At 34.3% G+C, this 14,900-nt stretch overlaps 1 protein-coding gene across 6 annotated transcripts in view; it reads right to left on the reverse strand.

Annotated features, from left to right (window-relative positions):
* Positions 1-14,900, reverse strand: part of EYA4 (EYA transcriptional coactivator and phosphatase 4) — a 335,518-nt gene that overhangs the window by 319,106 nt on the left and 1,512 nt on the right. The window lies entirely within an intron of this gene.

Here is a 14,900-nt window from a genome sequence, read left to right on the forward strand (position 1 = left end):
ACACACACACACACACACACACACACACACACACACACACACACACATACACATACATACAAATATATATGTATGTGTATATATACAACATAAATACCTGCATGCATGTGTATATATGTATATAAAAATGAATGCAAAGTAATTTGAAAGTGAGATACTAGCATCTGAGAAGATTTTTTTTTAAAGGCTTGAAATGAATTTTGAAGCAAACTAAGAATCTGGGGAGGCTGAAGTGAGGAAGGAATGTATTCTAGTCATGGGGAAAAGCTTATACAAAGGCACAGAGAGAGGATATGAAAGCTAAAGGAGAAAAAAACAATTCTTGCCTTCATTTGCTGCCCAACCTCTATCTCAATATAGGGAAATCATGAATTACATCACCAAAATGATTCATGCAGAAAAAAGCACAATTTGTGTAACTATTTGAAACACTAATTTTAATTTCATGTTATTTTTGGATGTCTAAGTCAGTGTTTTTTGGCTAAATGACTAAGTTAGAGTGGCTTTTGAAGGGTCTTGTTCATCTTTTTGTGGGAAATGCCTAAAAACAAACCACTGGAAACTAAACAAAATTTTTTCCTTCCTCAGTGTGCCTGAAAAAAGGAACCCTTACTATCACTAAGAGCTCTACTGTATATTTAACAGACACATAAGGGATTTATGGTCCCCACACTTTCAAACACTGACACAAACAAATACAGTGTAAAAGGAGCTGCCTCTTACATCTGTAAATCTAGGGATTAAAAACACTCACACTGACATTAAGATGATATCAGCAGAAAGCATTTGAGGAGGGACCAATTTGTTTCTTAAGGAACTCAGATGAGAAACCAAAATCAAAAACCTCAAGTAGAAATATGTCTTTTAATTCTTCAGTTTATACAAACTCCTCCACTAAAATTCTACTCTGATGCCTCATCCTGACATGGAAGTGACCCTGGGTCCCCAAAAGGCTATGTTAACTTGAGGCCAAACTGGAAAAGTTTTGAATACAGACTTGATGAGGGACTTTATGTCTGTTTACCTGTCATATAATGACCAGCCCAACAATGTCCAGAGAGGTAAATCACCAAATTGACATTATATTTATGAAATTTAGGCCACAGCAATTCTCACAGTCCATCTACTATGTTGGAAATGATCTGGGATTCCAACCCATGGAGAAAACCCTGGTTCTCCCGAAATCACTGATTCTTAAAGTGCTAAAAATTTCTTAAGGATTACATAAGATAGAAGTGGGTGTAGAAGCACAATTCCTTACTCCCTAGAATCCATCACATGTTGGTAGGTCTAAGTAACTTACAGAAGAGTGTGATCTGTGACTATGGAAGCCACCAATCAGATTATTTTTAAATTTTTTTTATTTTTAATTTATGGAATAAAACAAGCATTTCCATAGCGTAGTATAATTTAAAAATGATTACACATGATACTGCAAATCTACTATGTACAACTTGCTATTCATTTTCAAAATACAACAAAGTTAACACGTAAATTTCTTTTTTCCTTTTTTTCTTCCCTCCCCTAGAGATGGCCACCATTAGATACACACTCACACACACACACACACATAAAATTATTGTATACATATTTCTATTTTTTAAGCAATTGGGGTTAAGTAATTTTCTCAAAGTTAAATGGCCAGTTTTTTGTTGTTTTTTTTTTTTTGTGGGGGTGTTAAGTATCTGAGGCTGGAACCGATGCTGGGTCCTCCTGACTCCAGGGATGTTGCTCTTACTCACTGAGCCACTTAGCCGCCCTTACATATTTCTATTTGTCAATTCTTTCTCTGGATACAGATAGAATCTTTCTTCATACATCCTTTAAAATTAATTTGGGTATTCATAGTAGTCAAAATAATTTATTTTCTCAAAGTCTACATTCTAGAACATGGGATAATAATTTTTTGGTATCATTGACCCTTTTGTCAATAAGATGATTTCTGTGGACCCCTTCTCAGAATCATCTTTTCATATTCATAAAATAAAATACATAGGATTAGAAAAAATCAATTAGCTTGAAGTACAGTGATCAAAATACATAAGAAAACAAACTTTTAGATTGCCTGAAACCTATCTAAGGACTCTAGATTAAGGACTCATCTTTAAAGGGAGAGAAAAACAGAGAGATAAACAACTTAATCTTTTATAAAGTAGCATTGATGCAAAAATACCTTCTGAAATTTACATGTTTTTATCTGCCTGTTTAGCATGTAAGCCCACTAAGGTCAGGGAAATATATCTTATTCATTTGTTGAACATTAAGAAAGAAATCTACCACATAATGTCCCAATCAATGGATATTCAAATTTAGGATTCCGATAGGAGAGGCCTGTAATTAAATTGCTTTGGGAAAATTCACTAATTAAAGAACAACTTAGATTTTTGTAGGGGCCTGAGATAAATGAATCTCTGTTCAGGATGCTCCTCCAAGGTCAGATGAACTGCAGGCATGGATATGTTGGAGTCAGGCCTACAAAGTACCTTTTCTATGTACATGTACATATATACATACAAGTATATATATATATACATATATATATACATGCCCATATTCCACATACACATAATCTCATTTGATCTTCACAATAAGAAAAGAACAAGCATTTAAGTGCTGACTCTGTGCTAGCCTACACTGTGTGCTTTACAATGATTTTGTTTCATCCTCACAATAAATCTGATAGGCAGATGCTATTATCTCAGTTTTACAGCTGGAAAACCAAGGGAGATAGAAGTTGTAATTTGCTCAGTGTAAGAGTTATTATTCTCATTTACAGATAATGAAGCTGAGGCAGACAGAAGCGAAATAACTTGCCCAGGGTCACACAGTTAGCAAGTGTCTGAGGAAGAATTTGAACTGAGGTCTTCCTGATACCAGGTCTAGTTGTCTATCTTCTGTACCACCTAATATTTAGAGGACAGTTTTACTGCACTCCTTAATACAAAGAAAAGATGCTTAGGCTGTAGTTACTTCCAGTAACAGCAAGTTGTGTGTTTATTTGTAAAACAAAATGTATAGACCAGTATCAACTAAAGAATGCACTGAGATTAATTTTCACATTCTATCATAGAATGACTACTCTATACAAAATTATTTTAAAAAAATTTTTAGTAATTAAAAACATAAATTAAGATTTGTGTTTGAAACTTTGAGCATGATGTTATACCAATGGGGCAGCTAGGTGGCACAGTGGATAGAGTCCTAAATGAGTAGTTAGGAAGATCTGAGATCAAATCTGGTACCAAATATTACTTTGAAGTCCTCCTCTCTAAAATGGGGATAATAAGAAATAGAATGGTAGGGGCATAGGGAGAGGGGAGAGAACAAGGGAGGGATCTTTAGAGAGGAGGGTGAGGAAATATATAAAATAGGGATATAGAAGGGTGTTTAGATTTATGGGAATGGAAGACTAGGAGAGGGATCCTTGAATGGGGGTAGGTAAGTCATAGAAGGGCAAGGAAGTGGGTAGAAGTAAAGTAGAGGAGAAAGGAGGGATAGGGAGAAAGAGATATGTACATACATAAAAACAAAGATCAGGATTAGAATAGGTTTGGGAAAGTATATGTCTATATACATATGTATATGTGCATGTATATATGTATAGCTATAGAGAAACATATTTAAACTTTATTGTGGCCTTCTGGGGGCTTGGGGGAAGAGGAAAAAGAGCTAAGTAAAAAAATGCACAGCAGAGAACAAAAGAAAACTCACAAGGAAACAAAGAAAAGATGGATGATTCTCAACATAAGGAGTATTATTTATCACATAGGCTTTCTTGAAATGGAAATTTATTGTTACATATTTTGGATTCTCTCATGTTCTGCTATGCACAAGACATGCTTTTTTTTCTTTGTAACTTTGTATTTAAGTTCCAATATTTAAGTTTATGATACTTTTTTGTTTCTTTTCTCTATTCTGTATTTGTGTCCTGGCATTTGGGTCAAAAATAAAATTTAAAAAAGAAAGTAAGGAAGAAATACATTGGAGAATTCAGAGTCTGGCTAGAGGTTATGGTGATCGCAATGAGAATATTGCCCATCACAGTGATGCTATAGGTGATTAAAAATATGACAAATATGAGACTTAAAATGGGGATAATAAAAGAACTTACACTCCAGGGTTTTGTGAGGATAAAAATGAGACAACATTTATAACGTGTTTTATAAAACTTGATGTGCTATATAAAAGCTATTTTATTACTATTATTATTTTAAAAGTGTGTTAAGCATTTTTAGCATAAAATGAAAAGCCTTGTTTAGAAGAAAGTTCCACATTCCACTTATAAAAAATGAAGACATGATGTGACACTGAATATTTCAATCCTGTGAAGACATAACATAAAGCATAAAAGGTATATAGTATCATATTACAGGGAACTTCATACAATTCTGACAATACAGACCAATAAAAATAAAGTTCACATAAAGTAAACATTTTCCTCTGTTGAAAGACAGATGATGGCTACTTTCTTTGAAATGAATCACTGAAATACCCTAGATAAGAGGACAGAAAAGGGAGTGTGAATAGATCAGCAAACTCAGGTGACTCAAGCTTTTTTCCTACACAGAGATTTACCTACTACATGCCATATTCCCCCACCCAAAGGAATCAGACATGAAATCTTATACAGTTGTCAAATACCTTTTTGTGTCCTCCATCAACATATACCAGTATGATCTTCAAATATGGGATGAAAATATTAAATGAAATATTCAAATATTAAGTAAAATTTGTTATGTATATATTTGTAAAAGGCAGTGTGAGTCTACACACATGAGTGAAACAGCAAATCTTTTCTTAAATGGCAATACCCTTCAGATATTCCCAGATAGAGGGTTATCTTAAACGTGTAGGTACTAAGTAATGAGTTCCCTGACAGTTCAGGTTTTCATACATAGGTAAGGATAATCACCTGTGACACCGTGGAAGGAATTCATCTTTCCTATGTATGCTTGAGTCTAAAATAATTCTAAAATTATGTATAGTAGTTATAGGTGTAATGAAAATAAACTGAAAGACAAAGGATGGCACTAGCATCCACACTATATTTATACATATACCAAGCAGTTCATGGTAAGCTACAAAATTTGTCCTCAGAAGTTGGTGCAGAGTTAAACATACTTCCCTTCTACCTAACAGCCCCCTACTCTGCCTGATCTCACACTATTGGATTTTCTTTCAAGGGAAAGCATGACTAATGTTCGCAACTGGTATAGTGTAGTACCTCTTATGTAGGTCATACAGAAATCATAAATATTTGGGGGAAAAATATACTGGACTGCATAGATGAATATTTGCATTGATATCAAGTCTATTATCACTTGAAATTTAGGCACATTTTCAAATTTACAATATACAGGACAGAAAATAGTTACATTTATAAAGGAAGTCACCCATGTATGTTGAGAATCTTAGTTATAATCAAAGATTGAGAACCATTAATTATAATCAAAGATTACTAGATATTTTTCATTTGAGAAACTCTATTAGGTTTGAACTCAAAGTCAAATAAATGATTATCTAGTCCATGTCTGTAATTTTACATGGTGGAATTAAAACCCAAAAAAGAAATGTCCTTTGTCAAAGGTCACATAGTAAATTAGTGCTGCAATGAAAATTAGAACCCAGGTCTCCTGGTTCCCACTGTGGTTTTTGTTCTCCTTTATCTCCCTGCCTTCTTAGCATCATAGACCTAGATCCAGAGATGACCTTAGATGTATTTTAGTTACTCTACCAGCATCCCCATTGTACAAGTACCAAAACTCAGTCCCAGAGAAGATGAGTGACATACCCAAGGTCATAGAGGTAGCAAATGGCAGAGCTGAGATTCATCCTCAGGTCTTCTGATTCCAAATTCAGCATTCTTTCCACTGTGCCACATTGTCTCTGAGGGTTTTGTTTTGTTTATAATAAATTTAATATGTTTTCATATTTCTATGAAAGAAAATCAGTCGCTGGGCATTTCTAATCTCTACCTTGATTATTTCAAGAAAAGCACTAGTGTCATACAGACTTCCAGAAAGAGACAGATCAAAACTAGGACCATTTTGGAGCAAGAACTTCTGCTTGAGGTCCCTAAAAGAGTCTCCCACTCAAATCTGAATAGTCTTATAAATCCAAAATTACATTAAGGTATTTTGAGTTACATCTGAGAATATTTCATTAAGTCGGCACAACACTTGTCAATGGCTCCCTACAGCTTGTGGGATAAAATTCAAAATTATTAAAATAACATAGAAGACCCTCCATAATCAGGTCCTAAACTACTTAACCAGTTTTATCTCCACTTTACACGTACTTCACCTAAGCTAAAGAGGCAATAGGTTGTGCTTAGCACAATGCCTGGTACATAGTAAATGGTATATAAATGTTAGCTGTCACCATCATCATCACTATCAGCAGCTAGGTGGTGCAATGGATAGAGCACTGGGCTTGGAATTATGCCTCTTCTTCATGAGGTCAAATCTGGTCTCAGACTCATACTAGCTATGTAATCCTGGGCAAGTCACTTAATCTTATTTGCCTCTGTTTTCTCATCTGAGCTAGAGAAGAAAATGACAAACGACTCTAGTATCTCTGCCAAGAAAACTCCATATAGGGTGATAAAGAGTCAGACAGGATCAAGAAGACAGCAACGACAATCATCAAGGTGCTCCTCCTTGTCATCATCACCCTGGAGGAAGCATTAGATTTAGAGGCAGAATCTTAGAGTTGAAATTCTAATTTTGTTACTTGCCACTTTGCTGACTGTGGGGTCATATAAAAATCATTTGACCTTTCTAAGACTTACTTCCTTCATCTAATAAAATAAGAGAGTTGTATTGGGTAATCTCTAAAGTCTGACTCTAAATCATAATTCCCCAGTATGCTAGAACTTTTAGGGACCTTGTACATTATCTATTCCAATCCTTTCATTAATAAGCTAGATTTTCCAAGCAGTCCTAACCACCACATTCCTTGAATGACCTCCTTACCCAATTGCCTCATCTGGTCAAATCACAAGAACATTCTTCCAATAAATGAGACCCAAAGCAAAATGCTAACCTCAGTGTATATATACCCTTTTTTCGAGTCAGAGGGTATCACAACCCTCATGACTCAGTGCCTAATTAGAAATTAACAAAAGGTGTTAAAGTCTTCCCTAAGCTTGTTTCCCTTAATGGGCTCCACATGAGGCATATTATTGGGCAGGATGATCTTGCATCCCATTAACATTACAACACCTTAAATAAGATTTGGCACACCACTTTCTTATCCACAGATGTATCATTTTATTTTGTAGCCATTTATGTATATGCCACATCTCCTAACTAGGCTATGAGTTCCCTAAGAGGAGTAATCCTATTTTATTTACTTCTTTGTCCCAGACTACAGTGTTCTGTGAATGTTGGGGACCTAATGAATATTTATTGAATATTGAATGCTTTTTATACCACATAATGACTAAGTAAACTATCTGGTTCCACCAAAATTAATATGAAATCTGTAAAGCAAGTGACAGAGTTATACATTTTGTAAGGTTCTAATAGTTTTCAAGCAAAACAGTTCCCACATAACCAGTGGAAAAGAAAACTCATACCATAATTCTCTTTTCTGCACTTGTGTCAGCAACATCATCACCATGTTATGATGGGAAGAAGACTGGATTAGGATCAAACAGACCCATATTTTTGTCCTTAGTCATTAATTTACGAAGTAATGTTAGGCAAGTTGCTTTATTTCTCAGGACCTGTTTCCTATGCACACTAAGGGTAGGGGATTGACTACATGGTCTGTAAAGTCCCTATCAGTTCTAAACTTCTATGATCCAAACATTCTAGGTCATTTTTCCTCCCTTGAAACAATTTTTTCATTTGTAAAATTAAGGATTAGACCTGATTATCACTGGAGTCCTTTCCAGCTCTAATGGTCTAATACTCAAGGATATATTAAACATCTACTATGTGAACAACTCTGTGCCAGGGGAACTAAATAGTTTGGTGGTGGTGGTGGTGATGGTGATGGTGGTGGTTTTTAATTCTACAGAGTAAGTAAAGGAGACCTAAATCCGATTTTTATGCTCTTGGGTAAAATATAAAATCAGAAAAATAAGTCAGAATCATAATCAGTGGATTTCTAACTAAGATATCAAGAGTATTCAAAAATCTATATAAGGAAGTTGGAAGATGAACATTAGAATTCTGTTTGATTCTTGGTTAGATTTGTTAAAAGTAGTAACTCACTTTAATGGGTATTAATTTCAAAAGATGAGATGAAGGAAAAAAAGGATCAACTAATGTTGTATACGATCTCATTAATTCTGGGATGTATCATGTCAATGACATTTTATTTCCCTTTACAAAATGCTCAATCCATGAAATTAAAAATAAATAATCAAACACAAAGAAATTCAGACCCAGAGGTGAAATGTAATATATAGATATTGGGTCTATACAAGGACTTCCAAAATGTATATGTGATCTTACCTGGTAGACACAGAGCAACACTATTTAGGGTATTATAGGATATAGTATATAGGATACTATATGAGCTTATGGATAACATTTCAAGCAATGCCAAATATCATCTCATTTGATCCTCAAAAAACCCTGTGAGGAAGATGCTAGTATTATCCTAATTTTACATTTAAGGAAACAGAGGCAGGCAGAAGTTAGGTGACTTGTTCCGGTTCACACAGCTAACAAGTATCTGAGGCCAAATTTGAACTCAGGTCTTCCTAATTTCAGACACAGAATTCTATATGCTATGCCACCTAGCTCACCTAAACTTCATGACATGATCTTATACATATAAACGATTTAATTATAGCCATTTCTATATAACTATTACATTTGGCAAAAAAAAGTGACGCAAGAAGAGTAGTAGCAATAATTCTTCATATGTCAATCTATAAAGGGGGATATGAGATTAGACGAATGAAGGGATGTTACATTCAAAATTCTAAATAGAGTATCACCTTTGAGAAATATCAACTAGTACTAGAATTAATAGTGTGATCAACATGAAGATTCACTTATCTAAACATATATGTATGTGTGAATACATGCATATATGCATACATATATATATATATATTAAGTAGCTAGGTGGATAGAACCAGGAACTTGGAGTCAAGAAGACCTGAGTTCAAATCCTGCCTCAGGTAACAACTTGTGCAACCTTAGGCAAGTCACCTAACCTCTGTTTGCCTCAATTTCCTCAACTGTAAAATGGTGATAATAATAGCACCTACCTCTCAGGGTTGTTGTGAGGAACACATGAATTAATATTTTAAAGTGCTTACTACAGTGCCTGACACATAGGCACTATATAAATGCTTTATTATATATATATATATGTACACATATATATAAAACATATAATGTATAAGTATATATGTGTTTTACATATATATATATGATATATACAGAGGGGACGAATTTCACTAATGTAAAAGAAAACTGTGACAATTTTAACTGTTTAACAGTTTCTCCTTGTTTGGGGGTACAAACAGCATGCTAAAAACACAGGAAAATACACACAAAGTTCTTGCCCAGGATTTACATCATAAAATAGTATGAAATAATTGTGGATACTTAGACATTTATTAAGTATAACTCATTAGGCCAAAGAAATTGTATCAACTTGTTTTCTTTTGAGGATTATTTCTCTAAACATATCTAAAGAGGGTACTAATTATGATGTTTTATTTTCCTTTGAGAAAGAATATCAAAGATCCATATTTTGATGTTATAAAAGGTAAATTTTCTTCCAAAAATGGCTAAGCATGAATTACATATTGTTCTCTTTCTCTAAATTAATTATAATCACTAAAGTCACTCTTTAAGTTCAATATGACCACTTGATAAAATAGCTCACAAACAGTGTCCAAAAGAAAAACGACCAGAAAAAAAACTAATACCATATAAAATGCTTAACATTTGTAAAACACATGATGTTCACAAAGAAAATATTCTTCTACATTTAAGTCTAATATAAAAATCATAAGGTTATAGAGCCCTAATGTGCCAAAAGTAAGCAAAGCAACAACAAAGAGGATAAAGTGTCATATCTTATTTTGAAATGTGCTTTTAAGTGGTGCATTCTTCCTACAAAGGAAATTTCAAAATAGGTCTGCTACCTTATCCTAATGAAGTTCTACTCTGAAACCATTGCTACATCATGATAATAACTGGCCTTTGACCAAAATCTCCACAACAAAAACCTATCTCTAAAGGATAATGTTCAATATCTCACCCAAAGAAAACATGGAATTTTTTTTCCTATGTCTCAGAAATACAATCAAAAGCAATTCAACTTTTTTAGGTCACTAAGTTTGTCAATTACAGATTTAATATGCTACAGAATTTTAAATATGAGAATAATTATGAATCTCTGAAAAAGCAAAATGCTTTATGTCTTCAATATTACCATGTACTGAAATCTCAGGGGTGAGAAAAGGGCCAGCCCAAAGTCTAGAGGTTTCAAATATCAAATGATTCAGGGTTCCAAGATCGATTATCACTCTTCAATGACATAAGAGGTGACAATAAGATTCATTAATGAAATCATTAAAGCAGTTCATAGCCATCTGTAAAAATGTGATTTTGATAACTTAAAATACATTCCATTTTACAATGAAACAACCCTACTTAATTTCCCCTGATGTCATTGGAAGTCATTTACAATACTATATTTCTTTCATAGGAAAAAATTTCATACAGATATGGTCAACTATCACAAGGAATAAAATAGAGAGTAAAATAAAGTTTCACCCACACATGTATACATATATGCATGCATAAATGTTCTGTGGTATGTATGCATGCCCACATATATACACAGACATGCAACTTCAGATTATATCTATAACCTAAATATGTATCAAAATTTTAGAATACTCACAAAGTATCCAAAAGTTGCATTACTACTTTGGAATATGCTATTTTTAATTATTTTCTTGTATGCAGGTCCAAACTAAATTTATAAAAATTTAAAATAGGTAAGTTAAAACATACCTAACTACTGAATACAATACCAAACTTACTAAAATTAAATGTTTAGCATTTTATAATAATTTACAATAACACACTGGCCAATGTACAAAGCACTTGTATAATCATTTCACTTCTTAGGTCAGTGAGAAAGCTTCAACAGAGAAACCTTGCAACTTCATCCAATGCCTACTAGTATCAATTTCTTTCAACTAGTAGCCATCGTAATAAAATCCTTCACTATGTTTCTGAATACAATTAGTTTAAGATTCTCCATAGGGAGGCATTATAAGAGTTTAGGAAATGCAAGCACCCTATCCATTTGTAAGAGAACTTGTAAGAATATATTTTCAATTTAAGAGCAAGGCTTGTGATGTATTTGTTCATCTTTTAGAGGAAATATTCAAAATGTCTTCTACTTTTGTTAACACACTTTTCTATTTATTTCTTAAAGCAGTGATGTGAAATATTTACTACCAGACAGTACCTAATTTTAGGTTTTAAGTGCTTTAGCAGCTCTATGAAATATGATCAGCAGCTGCAATGTAGAACTATGCTGAATAAACTCCTTAGAAAGGGAGACCTGTTTCACTCAAAGTTCATAATGTCCCTTCATTTACCTAACAGAAAAAAAGATAATGAAAAACATAATAAATACTTCTAGTCTTAAATTACTTGACACTTCACTAAGTCTTGAAAAGGATTATCTCCCCTCTACTCGAATTTTGTATAAAAGGTGTGTGGTTTCAATGACTGAATCATATTTAATTTTATCATTGGAAAGATGGAATGTGAACTATCTGATGTACTCAACTTTCATAACAATACTTATGGTTATTACACCCCCTTTACTTGTCTAAGAAATATGGTTAATTTAATTCCACTGCATAAAATAAATAAAATAAAATGCCAAGCCACACAAATGTATTTATAGAATTTAGCATCAATCATTTAGAGCTTGCAACAGAGATTAAAAACATGAAACTGGACACTGTATTTCCAGTGGCTGTGTACAATTTATTTACACCCAAAGTCTCAACATAAGTAAAAAGGGAACTCTCTGACACAGAGAACTTACTCTGTGTGTGTGTGTATGTATGTGTGTTTCACACAAGAAGAGGTGTTTCATATTGAGGAAAACAGGAACTTAAATGAAATTTCTTTAAAAAGTGACATTTTCAAATGTTCATTTTTAAAAGTATAATTATGACTGAAAATTACAATTTTAACTAACTTTATAAAAATATTGTATTTTACAAGCTTTAATTTCAAGTTAGACTGAAGGTTACAATATATGAATATTGCAAAATTGATATGGATAGCAAACACTTCAGAAAAATATATTATATTCTTTCTTAAATACTATCCATTTCTATAAAAAAGGCAGAACGAAATAAATTCTAATAGATTTGATTTATGTTTCATTCTAATCATTGCATACAATTTTTTTTCATTTTACTAGTTTCTAAGTATTGAAACAATATTTGCAGATAAATGGTTTTTAAACTATTTAAAATGTGTTAATGTTTAAAAATATTAATTACTGAAATGTTTCTTGAAATCAGAAGAAAATGAAAATTTTTTAAAAAGATTAATATTATTGTATTAGTTGGAAAGGCTAAAGTGAGATAAACTTTCTTGTACAGTAATTTGTAACAGTTGCAATGAGAATGATTAACTTAAAACTTTTCCATGGTATATAATCAACAATAAACATAGGGCAGGCTTTTTTTTTTTTTTTTTTTTGCTTTTTTCTCTTGCTGCCATAAAAAAAAAAGTAAAATAAGTCTCCTGGTTACACTTATCACTGTTTCTGGTATTCCAGTCCGCATAATTCTGTACATTTCGGTTTACCTTATTTTTCTATTGCTTACTTGGAATATTTCATTTTTACCTAAAACAGACATAAATACTTAAGAACTCACTTATTCCTTAGAATCGTCTATGGCAAATATTAAAGATTTGTTTCATATTTCCCTATCTTTTATCTGGTTCTGATTACCGCGTTTGAGCGCTTAGGGCTTGAGATAACTTCCTACAAAAGTCAAGAACGTATTTTTTTGTTGTTCAATATCAAGGATTATAAGAAAATCCTAGTTAGCGACCCCCTGAGTCGGGTGGGTTAAAAAACAACAAAAGCACCAGCGCCCTCTAATATTTTCAGTCTCCTAAGTTCAAATGAAACTTCAGAAGCCTAGGATTGGCATTACGCAGTTGTGTTAAAAATTATTAAAGCTCCCACCTAAATCCCGCTGGAGTTTGACGCTGAAATTGACAAATGCCTATGGAGAATGCAAACAGTTGTTGTCGATAAGAGTGCCATATTCTTGAAGATAAATTTCTCTCGATCAATTACATTCATCTCAGGGTGCGAGCCAAATAGAGGTAAGGGGAAAAGAAAACTGTTAAGTATGAGCCCTTAATGTGAAATCTAACCTGTTGGTTTTCTTAGGTATCAGATTTTGGAAGTGTCTGTAATGACAGCCAGAGAGGCAAATTAATGGCCAACAGCCCACTGGGTTTGAACACGGAGAATCCAGTTACCTCCTTACAGATCAAGTACACAACACACGCACACAGAGGTCCTCCACGTGGAACTGTCTTGAAACCAAAACACATGTCTCTGCACTTCTATACTGCACCAGGCAAGAAGGGAACCTACACCTTCTCTAGCTGCCCTTGGATTCATATTCTTGAATGGTTTGAGTATCTTCTCCCACACTTTAGAGGGGAAGGAGGCAGAGAAAGAATGTATGAATGGAAGCAAACTCAGGCAATCATTGAGAAGTACAAACTTTCTTCCCTCAGGGCAAAGAGATAGGGAAAACGCAGCGAGAATCTACTCTGTAACAGTCTGCAAAAATTAAACTCTCCCTTACTGTTTTGCCCATCTGCTCTGCCATGAGATTCCATCAGTAAACTCTCCTAATAACTCCAAGCTGTTCTGAGTTTTGTATACAAAGAAAGGATAATATTTAAGTGCTACTAAGTAAAGATTTTTGGATGCTGTAGGGCGCAGATTAAAGAACCATGCAAACTGTCAACTTGCAAATACAACTAAACAACATCGAAAAAGAAAAAGTATAGTCTTAGAGAGCTCTCTTGACTACTACCGAAGACTTTGTTTCCAAGAACAGTCTCTCAGTGCTGTAGTCATGCTGCATTTGTTGGGGGGTGGAAGTGGAGAACTGTAATGTTTCCACTGCATCCATAGAGAGCCAGTGTAATTCTGACAACTCTAGCCTAATTTCACGGATCCTAGCAAACTCCACAAGCTGTTCGCTCCACAGCACATAAAAAATTATTAAATACGGAACACAGTGGTGAACGTGCTCATAAAAGTCATTGGAAACTCTTCGTGCTTCCAGTTGAAAAGGGAACTGCTGGATTTGTTCATGCACCCCAACAAACAAACAGAACTCAAGGTTCCTATATCTCTAGGCATAACTATGGGTCATCATCTTTACGCCTGCACAGTTTAGGTGTATTCTCAAAATATAAATTTGAAACAGACGGAGAAGGGTAGTAAACCCGACGAAGGCTCATCAGTGAGAATTTATCATTACTATTATTATTATTGGACGGAGGAGACAAGGACAGGTTAAGTAAAGGAAGAAGAAACAATGAACCGGCAGCGGGGACCTAGGTTAAGGTTTCCAAAGGGTTTTCCCGACCCCCTGTAACAAGACTTCCAGGGAAGTGGCGAGACGCAAAGAATTCTGAGCAAGCGAGAGACATCACCTGAAGTGGAGCAGAAAGTTTGGCAGAGGGGAAGCAGCCCCGGTACCCACACCAGAGTTCAAAGTCCACAAAGTACGAGGAAAACAGGTTTCAGGCTGATCGCTCGGACCTAGTGCAAGAACCATCCCCTCCACCACCATTCACCGCCCCCCCCCCCCCCCCCCCCCCCCCCCCCCCCCCCCCCCC

The sequence above is a fragment of the Petaurus breviceps genome, unplaced genomic scaffold (genome assembly GCF_028583685.1).
Source record: "Petaurus breviceps papuanus isolate PSGF00001 unplaced genomic scaffold, PetGlider_PUasm1.0 90977, whole genome shotgun sequence".
NCBI classification, from domain to species: Eukaryota; Metazoa; Chordata; class Mammalia; order Diprotodontia; family Petauridae; genus Petaurus; species Petaurus breviceps.